The following is a 14,393-nucleotide window of genomic DNA, read 5'->3' as shown; positions in this document are numbered from 1 at the left end:
CACGGTGATTGTTTTTGTTTATTTTTAGGAATTTTTACTTTGTTTTTAATATTTTTAGGAATTTTTACTTTGTTTTTAATATTTGTGCTTGCAAGTATGCAAAGTAGTTTATTTTTATTATACCCTTAAAAACTGAATTCAAAAATAAACTTTGTTCCTAAAATTCTATACTCCAAAATATTTGCAGCTACTCTCTGAGTCACTTACCTCTAAAGGTCAATTCCCTCTTGGGTATAATAGAAATAGCATACTTAATGAAGCATGATGATTGGATACCACAACAAAGGTACTCCAAAAAAAGGCAAAAAACAATGTCTCTAATAAAATAAATTTTCAAAATCTAGCCATTATCTCAATTATTAGAAGAAAGCAAAGGATATGAATAATGGAAGTTTATTTTTAAATAACTAATTTTGTGGCAAGATAAATTACATTACATATTAAAAGGGTTTGGTATGCATATTCTAAAATAAACTTCTAAGTTTGTTAGGCTACCCTGAAGTCAAACTATTTTAGAATGAAGAATCCTTGCATTTCACAGATGACTCTTAAAGCATTTCAGTATTGGCATTGGTTCCAGAGCACTGGATGGAAACATCCCTGCAGAGATATCAATGGCGCTTTCATTTCCTCCAAAGAGTCTAAGCTTTAAATATTTAAATGCAGTTAAATGATTTAAATTTTGAAGAAGAAAAAGAAATTTATTTTTTAATGATGTATACCACTTAGTCTACTATTTCTGCATTAGTGTTTATTGCAAATTCCCCAAGCAGTTATTATTTAGGGATCTTTTCTCCAGTGATTTATAAAAGTAATTTCCAAGAGCTACAGCTAACTTAATTCTTCTGTGGGTTACAGGGTCTATGCATCAAAACAAGTAATTTTGTTTTGTAAGAGTTATTTTCAGCAAATAATCTGATACAGGCAATCTTTAATTTTACTTTTTTTTTTTTTTTTGCTACCCTGGGGAGTCTCATTGTGGCTCTGTTTGAGTTCAATTCATGATGGAAAGTCCCCTGAAACTGGGGGTCATTTATTTAATTATCTATCCTCTCATTTGCTGAGCACATTGTATGTGCTAGCAGTGTCTTTAGCTTCAATATATAAAGACAGCATGACATGGCCTCTACCTTCTCTATGAATGCGAGAAACAGACATATAATTTGAACAGTAACATGGTACAGATAAGGAGATAAATTTTCACAGTGTGTTTTGTAAGCTCACAGGAAAATGAGTCAACAATGAGGAAACATTGAGGGATGGTGGGTGTGAAAGACTTCTCAGAAGTAAACTTTAAACCAAATAATGAAGGGAATGCCTTGAGGCAGTGCAGACCACAAAAAATAATTTGATACAGCAAAAAAGTGATACATACATGGGAAAGAGATGGTAAAAATAATGCTCGAGTAAGCAAGGCTTAGATTAAGAATGATTTTATATTTCATGCCAAGGATACTAACTTTGTTTTGTTGTGAGAGATAAGAGCTTACTTGTAAAATTTGAAGAAGAGGTTGATATAAATTTTCTCCTTCCATTACTATTCCAACATGCATGACTGCTCCTGTTAAATTCCAAGCACATGTTTTGGAAAATATTTCTTAATCTATCTCATTTGAACTTGATTAAGGAATTAATGCATTTCCTCTTTTAGACATATGAAGATACAATGTTTTGTTTAACAAATGATCGTTATTGGTAGAAGATGGACAAAGAGAAGATATTTTATAAATAAAGGCACTGTAAAGGTAATGTAAGATTATCAATTGAGACGAGTCATCTCTCCTTTCATCCCAGGCTGTGCAGGCTACCCTTGCTACCCTCTATGAAAAGTTGGTGCCACCAGGTTGATGACTGTGTCTTTTGTTGATTGCAGAAGATGCAGTTTTCTCTGTGCATCAGTCCCCAACTTCTTCATAGGTCATTCACATCACCACAGGCATTGGATTCCTGGGCTGTGAGTGCTGTGGGTCGTGAGAATGCAGTTCTAGGTGATGCTATTGCAGAGTACTACCCTCTACTGAGTATTCAGTAGTTCTTTGCCTTTGTTTTATGTTTGGTTTTCATAGAAGAGTTTAAATTCTTTGGAGGGAAAAATATAGATTCAGATTTTTGCAACACATACTATTTTCATCTGCCATTAATGAGAAATAAAATTGAAACTTGACTTTTTGAAACAAATTGCTGGGGCTAGTGCTGTGATGTAGTGGACAAAGCTGCTGCCTGCAGTGCCAGCATCCCATATGGGCACCAGTTCAAGTCTTTGCTGCTGCACTTCCAAATCAGCTGTCTGGAGTGGCCTGGGAAAGCACTAAAAGATGGCCCACATCCTTGGGCCTCTGCACCTGTGTGGGAGACCTGGAAGAAGTGCAGCTCCTGGCTTTGAATTGGCACAGCTCTGGCCATTGTGATCATCTGGGGAGTAAACCAGCAGATAGAAGACCTCTACATAAATAAATCTTAAAAAAAAAAAAAAAACGCTTTGTTGAATAATTAGTTTTTTTTTAATCCTTTGTGAGGCCAGAGACTCAGCAGATTATGTTCCATAAGAAGGAACAAAAGATGAACTGTTCTTTAATGACATCAGTAATATGCTGATGAGAAGGGAATAAACACCATTAAGAAAGCAAATGATGGCTCATTGAAAGTCATCAATGATACAGAGGACCCCCAACTTAGTACATTTAAGTGGCAGCTTTTCAATTCCAGAAATGAGGGGGACAACATTATTTTAACAATTAGTGTGAAGGACATTCAAACCGTTTGACCCATAAGGAGTTGAGGAGATAGTACAGCCTGTGGTCTAAGTGGCAGGACCCATGGCAGGTGATCAGGTTACTGCCCAAAACTAGGTGTTAAAAGGCAGGAATGGAGTGATAAGAGATTAAGAGAGGCCGCAGTCTGTTTCTCAACTCCTGAACCTAGCCTGTTTTCTGATATGGGTACCACCCTCATTAAGATAGTAAATAAACAAGGATATTGTGAGGTGGGCCTTTTGGGGCAGTGACTGGGGCTACTGTTTGCAAGGCCCACATCCCGTACTGGAATGCCTAGGATTTAGTTATGATTTTACTTGTTCCTGCTTACGCTCCGGGGAGACAGCAGATGATGTCCCAAGCACTTGAGTAACTGACCCCCTTTGGAAAACCTTAATGGAGTTTGTGGCATGTGGTTTAACCACGCCCATCCTAAGGTGTTGCACACATTTGAGTAGTGAACCTGCAGATTGAAGATCTCTCTCTCTCTCTCTCTCTCTCTATATATATATATATATATATTTCAAATCTCTACCCCCCTTTTTTTTTCTTTCTTTCTTTTTTGACAGGCAGAGTGGGCTGCTGCGGCCAACGCTCTGCAGCCGGCGCACCACGCTGATCCGAAGCCAGGAGCCAGGTGCTTCTCCTGGTCTCCCATGCGGGTGCAGAGCCCAAGCACTTGGGCTATCCTCCACTGCACTCCCGGGCCACAGCAGAGAGCTGGCCTGGAAGAGGGGCAACCGGGACAGAATCCGGCATCCCGACCTGGACTAGAACCCAGTGTGGCAACGCTGCAGGCAGAGGATTAGCCTATTGAGCCGCGGCGCCGGCTATAATCTCTATCTCTATCTCCATCTCTCTCCTTCTGATTTTCAAATAAACAAATAAACCTTTTTAAAAAAGAACGTTGCATCAAGTGGGTAGAGAGAAATTAGTGTTTTTATTAATGATTTATAGAAAGCTAAAACAGTGTTCTCTATCATATCCATGTTAACTTGCATGTCTGGCTCCTGAAAAAACTCTGAATTTTGCTTATGAAAATGTAGGTTGCTGATAGTTCAGCCAAGTAAGATTGGTCCTCATTATTCATGGATTCTGTAGTGGCAAATTTGCCTGCTTGGTAAAACTTATGTGTGACCCCAAAGTCAGTGCTGTGTTGGTTCTGTAGTTATTCACAGGTAGGCACAGAGCTGTGAAAATTCTGATTCTCCTGACACATGTTTCTTTTTTTTAAGATTTATTTATTTATTTAAAATCAGAGTTACACAGATTGAGAAGGAGAGGCAGAGAGAAAGAGAGATCTTCCATCTACTGGTTCACTCCCCAATTGGCCACAGGGCCGGAGCTGTGCAGATCCCAAAGCTGAGAGCCAGGAACGTCTTCCAGGTTTCCCACGAGGGTGCAGGGGCCCAAAAACTTGTGCCATTTTTTTATTTGTTTTTTTTTTTTTTTTAAAGATTTATTTTATTTACTTGAAAGACAGAGTTACAGAGAGAAGTAGAGACAGACAGAGAAGTCTTCCATCCGCTGGTTCAATCCCCAGATGGTCGTGATGGCTGGCCGGAGCTGCACCAATCTGAAGCCAGGAGCCAGGAGCCTCTTCTGGGTCTCCCACATGGGTGCAGAGGTCCAGGGCCTTGGGCCATCTTCTACTGCTTTCCCAGGCCATAGCAGAGAGGTGGATGGGAAGAGGAGCAGCCGGAACTAGAACCAGCGCCCATATGAGATGCCTGCACTTCAGGCCAGGGCTTTAACCTACTGCTCCACAGCACCAGCCCCATGTTTCTAACAGAGTTTGTGCACTCTGCCTCCTTGTTTCAGGTTACACACTATAAACAAGTGTCCTTTTTGTGATCTATGTAGTGCCACAGTTTCTTTTCATTTTAATTGGTAAGTCTACTGCTTGAAATGTCCTGTAAGCATAGGCTGGAGCACTGTATAGTCAACTTCAGTGCAAGGAGGTTATGATATTCCTTATGGAGAAGTTACATGCATTACATAAACCTCAAATGGTTTGGATTGTTTTGCTGTCAGCCATGAGTTCAATGTTAATATTTTATCAGTATTTATAAATTAGTTGTCTTTACACAGAAACACATATAAAACAAATTTTGTATGGACCAACTGATGAAAATCATGACCAAAATCTTGCAGGAACCAAACCTTGTATTTCTCCTAGGAGAAGTGGTTCAGTAGTCACTAAAGCAGTTTTCATGGTACATTATAATAAGACTACCATGAATAACAAGCATTGACTACTGTAGCTCTGGTCACAGCAGCTGTGCCAAGAAATGATACTTTTATAAAGCAAATTAAGAATGCCTCAGATAATTGTTTGCAGCCCTTGTCTCTTGTTGAAGAGCTGTATCTTTTTTCCCTCATACTATTTGTTGAACACTTAGTGTAGGGTTAATCTTATGAGTATAAAGCAAACTAAAAATATATCTCTGTGAAAATGAAGAGTGGGACTAGGAGAAAGAGGAGAAGGAAAAAATGTGGGAGTGTGATGGGAGGGAGTGCTGGGTGCGAATATTCACTATGTTCCTATATCTGTACATATATGAAATGCATGAAATTTGCATTCCTTAAATATTTTTTAAAAAATTTAAAAGAAAAGGATAATCCCCTATATGACAATAATAAAAAATGGTGCCTCAGACATTTTTAATATGTTGTGTTCTGTATGGCCACTAATTTGGCAAATGCGTTCTTTTATATTCTAATTAATAAGAGGATCAGGAAAAGTTATCATTCAGACAGAAATGACCGTAGCATTCACCTAACATTCTGTTCAAAGGTTATGTTACTTCGTCACCTTCTTAGGATATGGTTTAAAGAGATATTGGTCAATTGAAAATCCCACAAGCCAAAACATCAGCCTTATGAATTAAATATACCAGGAGAACTATGCCAGTATACTGGTATACTAGGTTGTTTAGTGTAAGTTTAACCTTTTGATATTTTGAGTACTTGACAATTGAAAAAAAAATAGCTATTCAGTGATGAGGATAATGATGGACACTGCCTCCAAAGTAAAATATGCATGGATTTCAACACAAGGAATCAAAAACAATGTCCCATAGACCTCTTTGGATTCTTGAGACAATAGAATCAATATATATGGGCAGGCACCGCGGCTCACTAGGCTAATCTTCTGTCTGCGGCGCTGGCATCCTGGGTTCTAGTCCCGGTCGGGGCGCCAGAGTCTGTCCTGGTTGCCCCACTTCCAGGCCAGCTCTCTGCTATGGCCCGGGAGTGCAGTGGAGGATGGCCCAAGTCCTTGGGCCCTGCACTCACATAGGAGACCAGGAGAAGCATCTGGCTCCTGGCTTCGGATCAGCATAGTGTGCCGGCCGCAGCGCGCCGGCCACAGCGGCCACTGGGAGGTGAACAAACAGAAAAGGAAGACCTTTCTCTCTGCCTCTCTTTCTCTCTCTCTCTCTCTCTCTCACTGTCCCCTCTGCCTGTCAAAATAGATAAATAAAAAAAAATATTAAAAGAAGAATCAATATATATGGATACACCAGGTAATAAATATAGCCATATGTATTAATTCCTATTTTAGAAAAAACTCTACAGCAAATCCAGGCTACAATGCTATCATTCTCATCCCTTGGGACATGCTATTATGTGGGTCCCATTGCGTTGGAGACCACAGAAGTAGTAAAGAATGAAGAATGGGTTCAATTGAAAAGCCATGGCATCTATCACAGTTTTTTTCCCTGCTATTTGGGAGCTAGTCTGTACCATCTACAATAAAACTAAATAGGATTAATTTTTGGGCAACCAAGAATTATTTTAGCAAAGTACCATCAATGAGATATGTATTCAGAACTTTCTATTTTTAGCAGGATTCTATTGGATCTATCAAGTTTTGATCTTAAGAGTACCCAAAGGGGCTGGCACTGTGGAGCAGCAGGTTAACACCCTGGCCTGAAGCACCAGAATCCCATATGGGCACCAGTTCAAGACCTGGCTGCTCCTCTTCTGATCCAGTTCTCTGCTATGGCCTGGCTCCTGGCTTTGGATAGGCACAGCTCCAGCTCTTAGGGCCAAACGGGGAGTGAACCAGCGGATGGAAGATCCCTGTCTCTCTGCCTCTCCTTCTCTCTCTGTGTAACCTCAACTTTCAAATAAATAAATAAATATTTAAAATAAAAAAGAATACCCTAAAACTCTAGATCCAAGCTGCAGAATTAGCAGGTCCATAATTTATGAGTGATTTTCAGATTCAATTATTAGTATCCCACCCAGAGCTTCTTGAAACTCATTGATTTTACAGTACTTTGCTTATACTTTTGTATGGAAAAACCACACAACTAGCTAAAAAATGAAGAAAAAACCTGAAGCTGGTTAATTGTTGAGTCAACTTGAGTAGAAGACCAAAGTGGGCAAAAATGCAGGTGGTATACCTGGTAATATGCTTTGTATGGGAGGGAGAAGTGGTATGAGGTAACAATACGCATATATTCCTGGAAGGTTTTTAATGGCAGGAGTCTGGGAAGGAAAATAGCTGGAAGATCAGAAGAAAGAAAGCTAAGGTACAGGCATATGGGTAGAGATAGGGGACTAGGAAAGTATTGTATTTACCTTTCAATTCTTACCATAAAGTATCTATCAGAGAATAGACACTCAAACTTCAAGTAGAAAAAAGGACTTGTTTAGTTGATATCAGCTTACCTTTATCATTTATATCAATCATATATAATTTTATATATATATATATATATATAAAGTAGCCATAATGACAGATATGAGGATATATGTGAGCTCAGTAGCAGTGAGTCCCATTTACTGAGATGAATGTGCTGAATATTATCTCTGAATATTCTACCTACTAGCTATAAAAAAAATAGTGATCCTCCAACATAGCATCATTCCTGAAGGGTAAGTCACTTGACTACTAACCAACTACACTGCACCTCTTCTTTTCTGATAAGAACAGATACTACACTTGATCTTAGCCAAAAGGTGATAAGTGATTGCACCTCTTCTTTTCTACAACAGACACAGATACTTTTCCTAGGTATGGTTTTTCCTTTCCTTCTGGTAGAGACTCAGTCAGCATCACTATTCCCGGGGTTAAGTAAATGCTTACTTCATGAGCATAAATTCCCATATAACAGAGCATTTATTTTATTTATTTGAAAGGCAGAGTTACAGAGAAAGAGGAGGAGAAATAGAGTGATCTTCTACCCTCTGGTTCACTCAACAGATGGCTACAATGGCTAGGGCTGGGACAGGCTATTGCCAGGAGCAAAGAGCTTCTTCCGGGTTTCCCACACATGTCCAGGGGCCCGTTAGTTATTATCTAAGCAATGGTCATTGACTCTGATTTGCAGAAGGAGATACACCTGCCTTTATCCAGTTGAACTAAAAAGATTATATTTCCATTTGGTGCTAATTTTCCACATTAAAGCTTCGAATATATAGGTGGTTCCTCTGAGCCTTTCTTTCTGAGCTAATCTCCAAATAAAGCATGGAGAAGCGGACAAATGGGAGGCAAGTGGTGGACTGTAGCAGCAACAGAAATGCTGCTACAACTCCATCAAGAGAAGCAGCTGCAAGAAGCAGCACTGACAGATGGCTCAGCTACCACTCTTATGCAGCCATTACAACGTTTAAACCAAGGCAGGCTTTCCCCAGACTACTGTTAGGCTGAACATGGCAGGGTATGTATTGTTGGTTCAATTCTGTGGGACATGAAATTCCTTTACGGAGTAATATTGGAGGAGGAACCTCCTAATAATAGAGTCAAAAGGTCTCTTAGAAAAGTGCTGTGACTGTTCTTGCCCAAACCTCTTTTGAACTACATCAGGCCAGCATTATAATATGAAAGCTTTCTCTACAGTTCTCCCACCAGCTTCTACTTAAAAAGGATTTCCCTAATAAATCTCTAGTATTTGTAATTCCATCTTACTGTGTGCTTCTCAGAGGACCTGAATTAACACAATGATCAACTGCTGAATGGTCAATTATGTGTCAAATGAAGCTTGTAAAGTATGCCTATTTCTATAATTTAGTATATGAATATAAATATGTTCACTGCAATTGAGATTGTCTTTCCCAGAAAAAAGATTTTACTTACTGAAAGCATTTTTTTTTTCTTTTTAAAAGTGGTTGGCTCAGCGGCTAGTGCTGTGGCATAGTAAGCTAAGCCTCCACCTATGGGGCCGGTATCCAATATAGGTGCTGGTTTGTGTCCCAACTGCTTCTCTTCCCAGTCAGCAATCTGCTATGGCCTGGGAAAGCAGTTGAAGATGGCCCAAGTTCTTGGGCTCCTGAACCCATGTGGGAGACCTGGAAGAAGCTCCTGACTCCTAGCTCCTGGCTTCAGATTGGCCTAGCTCTTGCTGTTGTGGCCAGCGTCTGGAAGACCTCTCTCTCTGTCTCTACTTCTCTCTCTGTAGCTCTGCTTCTCAAATAAAGAAATAAAAAGTGGCTGGCTCAAAGTTGTAGACAATTGCAATAAATATGTTTTGGGATATGCCAGAAATATGCCACATTGTTGAAGTTACATAATATATATTATGTAAAACACTTCTGTAACAGTTATACAAGGAGTTAAATGATACATTAAGTGGGACCAACCAGAATATGGCTGATGCAAGTATAGACCAATACATGATAGGTGCCCTCAAAGGATCCAGAGCCCTTTCTACTGGAATCTAATTAAAACCAAGAATCTACTTGCTAGGTCAAAGGTGTTGAGTTAGCTATGGACTACCGAAATATTGACCCCTTTTGTAAACATTCTCAAAAGTAATTGTATAATGCACTGTTCAGGACTGAGCAGTAGTTTAGGCAAAGAGAGATGGGTGAGGGCAGAGAGATATTATTTCAATCATTCTGTCTCTAGACTAGGTAATGTGTGTTTCCCTGTCTTTCCATGGTTGCTCACAGTCACACTGAGCCTATGGAAGGAGGATGAATGAAAGGTCTGCCAGGGATATGATTTCTGTGTGCTGCTTCCCCGGTGCTGCACACTCCTGCGCATTCCAAACCTGGGTGTTTCTATTGACATTGAGTTGCTGTGACCCACAATAAAGCAAATAGATACATAAATGGTGGTATATTTCTACAGTGTGCTGTTAATATAAAAATAAAATTACTAAATATTATTTTACACTTTAAGCTAGATAAATCTCACAAGCAATATCAAGCCAAAGCAAGTCACCAAAGAAAAAGTGATAAACATTAATTTACTATTTGAAATAGATAAAGTCAACAATTTTTCCCCTGCTGAGAAAAGCTATTAAAAATTAAGGCAAAGATCATCACAGAAGTCAATTTGGTGGTTCTGACTGAGAGGCAGGGACAGGGATGTGATCCGGGAGGGTGATAAGGTGATTTGATTATTTGTGGTTGCCTACGTATTTATTTCATAATAATTCTTTTACCACACACTCATCCCCCCACACACATTTACACTGTAATTTTTATGATTATTTCTAAATAAGAATTACATTGGATAAAGACACAGAATATAACACGCTCTGTTCTAGGCCATATTAAGAATGCTTGGAATAAAATCCTAAAGGAAAATATATTGTTAATTAAAAAACAGTCATTAAGAATCAATTTATTCAGAGTTTATACTATCAAAACAATCTCACCTAATCACTTTTCATTGGAAATATACTCATTACCATACATTATATACAGAATTACACATTTGAAAAATAACTAGTGGAGAAGGAATGCATGCCACCACCACACAAATTCATAATAACCAAAAATATTAATAGTGCACAAGGGGATTTCCCCTTTTTGATAAAATGCACTTTTCTTTCTCTTTTATTTTCTAATAATGTAGATCTATTTACTTACAGCTAAACTATTTCCATGTGCAACTATTGCTATAGCTGGCACAAACTGAAGTTACATAACATTGAATGGTTTCAGCCATGGTCTCAACATGGTTCATGTGATTATTTCCTGGAGCAAGTAACTGAAACCTGGACCCTCAGCAAAATGGATCATTGGGTATGACAGTTGTGCAATTTTGAGGTAATCTCACAGAATCTCACAGTACAGGGAAAATTTTCATTGTTGATAAAATGAGTTGATAGGCTCCCTGGAGGTGAGAGATAGGATGGGAAGATTAAGATTCTTTAAAAGCATTACATTTTTTAAAAAAGCATCAAATTTTACTCATTGCTTGGTTCTGCTAGGAACTGTTCTATTGAGCAATGTACTTAGCTTATGAACCATGTAGAGGAATTGAAATGTACTCTGCTTTCATTGTTTTTATTAGATTCATGGCCATTGACTTGAATGCAAACTTAAAAAATACTGGCTTAAAAAATGGCAAAAGTAAATCAAGTATATTTTGGAGCAACTGAATAATCAAGGAAATTAATAAATGTCATGAACTGTATACCCTAAAGTTTCTTATGTTTGAAAATGAATATAATAAATTCAGATATTCTTCATTGTGGAGCATGTAGGAGACAACAGCTATAGAATTAGAGATTGAGTTTTGACCAAAATGATGACTTGAATTCTACTTGCTTCTGTTCATCTCTCAGTGTGAATTTATGATTATAAGAGGAACGTATGCACAGTGTTAGTTGTAAACTCAGCAGGTGTTCAGTCAGCTTTCCATGCTTCTGGCCCTCTGCTTCCAACTAAAACTGAATTTTCATTCATATGAGCACAGCACATAATTTACTAACTCAGAAAATTTGCAAGAATTAAAAAATAATTATTTTATGTTAGCTTATTTTTCTCTAATGCCTACTTAAAAATATAAAAAGCAATCATAAGAGAAGAATTTCCATTTTAAAGTCATATGCATGTATATGTGACAATCATGTGTACAGTAGATACCAAGGCATTATCCTCTACTTACCTCTCCCAAGGGTCCCACTATAAGCATCGCTTATTGATACAGGTTGTATGTCAAATTTAAAGTTGTACACTTTATGAGAGTCTAGCAATTGGATTATTTTGCCCAGAATTTGAAATTTGGAGGCTCTGCAATTTAGTAACTAGAAGTCTGGTCCTTGGGAAAATCATTACTGATACTAAAATCCTAAAATGCTCTGATGCTTACTTTCTCCATCATTGATTAATTCATATTTTTGAATGGCTCAGAGATGCCATTGGAGAGTTCAGAAGCAACATTGTCTATTAATGAACTTCCTAATCCTTTAGGACCAGGTCAAGTTTAGAATGGCCTTGGCATGAAGCTCATGATGAACGAATGAAAGAAGCTACACCAAGAAATTGTCAGTCAATGTGGATTTGCATTTATCAATGAAAATCTATAATAATTTACTGATAGAGCAAAGTTAAAATATGACTATATATCGCATCAATCTATTATAATTTCAACTCCAACCTCATCAATGTTTTTGGTTTTGTTTTTGCTGTTGCTTTGTCTTGCTAGTTTCCTCCTTGCATCTTCCAAAATAATCTAATAATTATTTCTAAAACAAGTATTAAAGTTCATACTTTATCTTTATTTTATATGTTATAAATATTTCTGTATTATTTATGTGTATTTATTACAATATCTACAATATCATTTTGATTTATTAATTAGAGACAGAGAGAGAGAGACTAAACTCTCACCAAGTGGTTTATTTCCCAAATGCTCACAATGTCTGTGACTGGACTAGGCTGAATTCAGGAAATGGGAACTCAATTCAGGTCTCCCGTGTAGGTGGCAAGGAACCAATAACTTGAGTCATTGCTATTCTCTACCAGAGCTAGAAATGCATATCAAACCAGGCACTTTGATAATTGATGCACTCATCTTAACTGCTAATCCAAAGCCCCCATCCTGGGATATTATCATAAATTTGTTTTTAAAGGCTACTTTGGGACAGACATTTGGAGTAGTGGGTAATGTGCTACTTAGTATGCACACATCCATATCAGAGTGCCTGTGTTTGAGTTCTAGCTCTGCTCTCAATTTCAGCACCTTATTAATGTATACACTGGCAGGCAGCAGGTGACAGATCAAGTAATTGGATCTCTGCCTCTTATATGGGAGCCTCATATTGAGTTCCCAGCTCCTGACTTTGCCCTACTCAAGCCCAAATGTTGGCATTTGGAGAGTGAATCAGTAGATAGAAGTTCTCAGTCTGAATCTCTCTCTGTGTCTCTCTCTCTGACTTTCAAATAAACAAATGAGATGTAAAAAGTCCTTCTACTTAGAAAAAGAATACTGTACTGACAGCATTATCACAAACACTGCATCTATGCTTTTTTTTCTTATTACTTATAATCTAAAAAGTGAATTTATTCTCTTTTCAATGATATCATAGCTAAAATATATATCCTCAAATTTCCAACCATTTATTATGATAGTTTAATTTTGGTTCATTGATTTTTTTTATGTCCAATATTGTACATGATGATTCTAATGATACTCTATTTCTCCTTCTTGGGTGTATTTTTTGTGTCTTGGCCTAGAAGCCTTTATTAAAGGCCTAGAAGCCTTTATTAAAAATGCCCTAATTCAAATGTTTTGCTAGAATATTACATTAGCCAACACATACACTTCATATATACAAAACATTCTACATGTTTTATAAATAAATTAATTCACTTAATTTTCAAAAAAGTTGATTTTAATATATTACAGGACAGCTAAAATCAAACAGCCTGGCACTGGCACAAAAATAGACATGTGAGCCAGTGGGACAGTTTACAAAGAACAGAAGTTAATTCAAACACATACAACCAACAAGTCATTGACAAATTAGCTAAAGTTATTCCCTGAAGAAGGGACAGTCTCTTCAACAAATGGTGTTGAGAAATTGAATCTGTGCATGCAAAAATATAAAAACAACCCCTACTTTTTTTTTTTTTTTTTTTTTGACAGGCAGAGTGGACAGTGAGAGAGAGACAGAGAGAAAGGTCTTCCTTTGCCGTTGGTTCACCCTCCAATGGCCGCCGCGGCCTGCGCGATGCAGCCAGCGCACCGCGCTGATCCGATGGCAGGAGCCAGGAGCCAGGTGCTTTTCCTGGTCTCCCATGGGGTGCAGGGCCCAAGCACCTGGGCCATCCTCCACTGCACTCCCTGGCTACAGCAGAGGGCTGGCCTGGAAGAGGGGCAACCGGGACAGAATCCGGCGCCCCGACCGGGACTAGAACCTGGTGTGCCGGCGCCGCTAGGCGGAGGATTAGCCTAGTGAGCCGTGGCGCCGGCCTAACAACCCCTACTTTATACCCTATACAACTATCAACTCACAATGGATCAAGGATCTAAACCTAAAGCATGAAACCATCAAATTAATAGAGGAATACATAGGGAACACACTTCAAGATATTGGCATAGACAAAAGCTTCTCGGATAAGACTGCAGATGTACAGGTAATAAAGATAAAAACAGACAACTAGGATTACAACACGCGAAGAAGTTTCTGCATAGCAAAGGAAACACTCAGCAAACTAATGAAGCAACCAAGAAAATTGGAGAAAATATTTGTAAACTATACAAATGATAAAAGATTAATATCCAGAATATATAAGGAACTCAGGAAACTCAATATCAACAAAATAAACATTCCAGTTAAGAAATGGGCTAAAGATATGAATAGGCATTTTTCAAAGGATAAAATACAAATGGCCAATATACAAATGAAAAGATGTTCAGGATTACTAGCCATCAGGTAAATACAAATA

This window comes from Oryctolagus cuniculus, chromosome 11 (assembly GCF_964237555.1).
Source record: "Oryctolagus cuniculus chromosome 11, mOryCun1.1, whole genome shotgun sequence".
NCBI classification, from domain to species: domain Eukaryota; kingdom Metazoa; phylum Chordata; class Mammalia; order Lagomorpha; family Leporidae; genus Oryctolagus; species Oryctolagus cuniculus.
The sequence above is the reverse complement of the archived record's forward strand: the minus strand, read 5'-3'. Positions refer to the sequence as shown.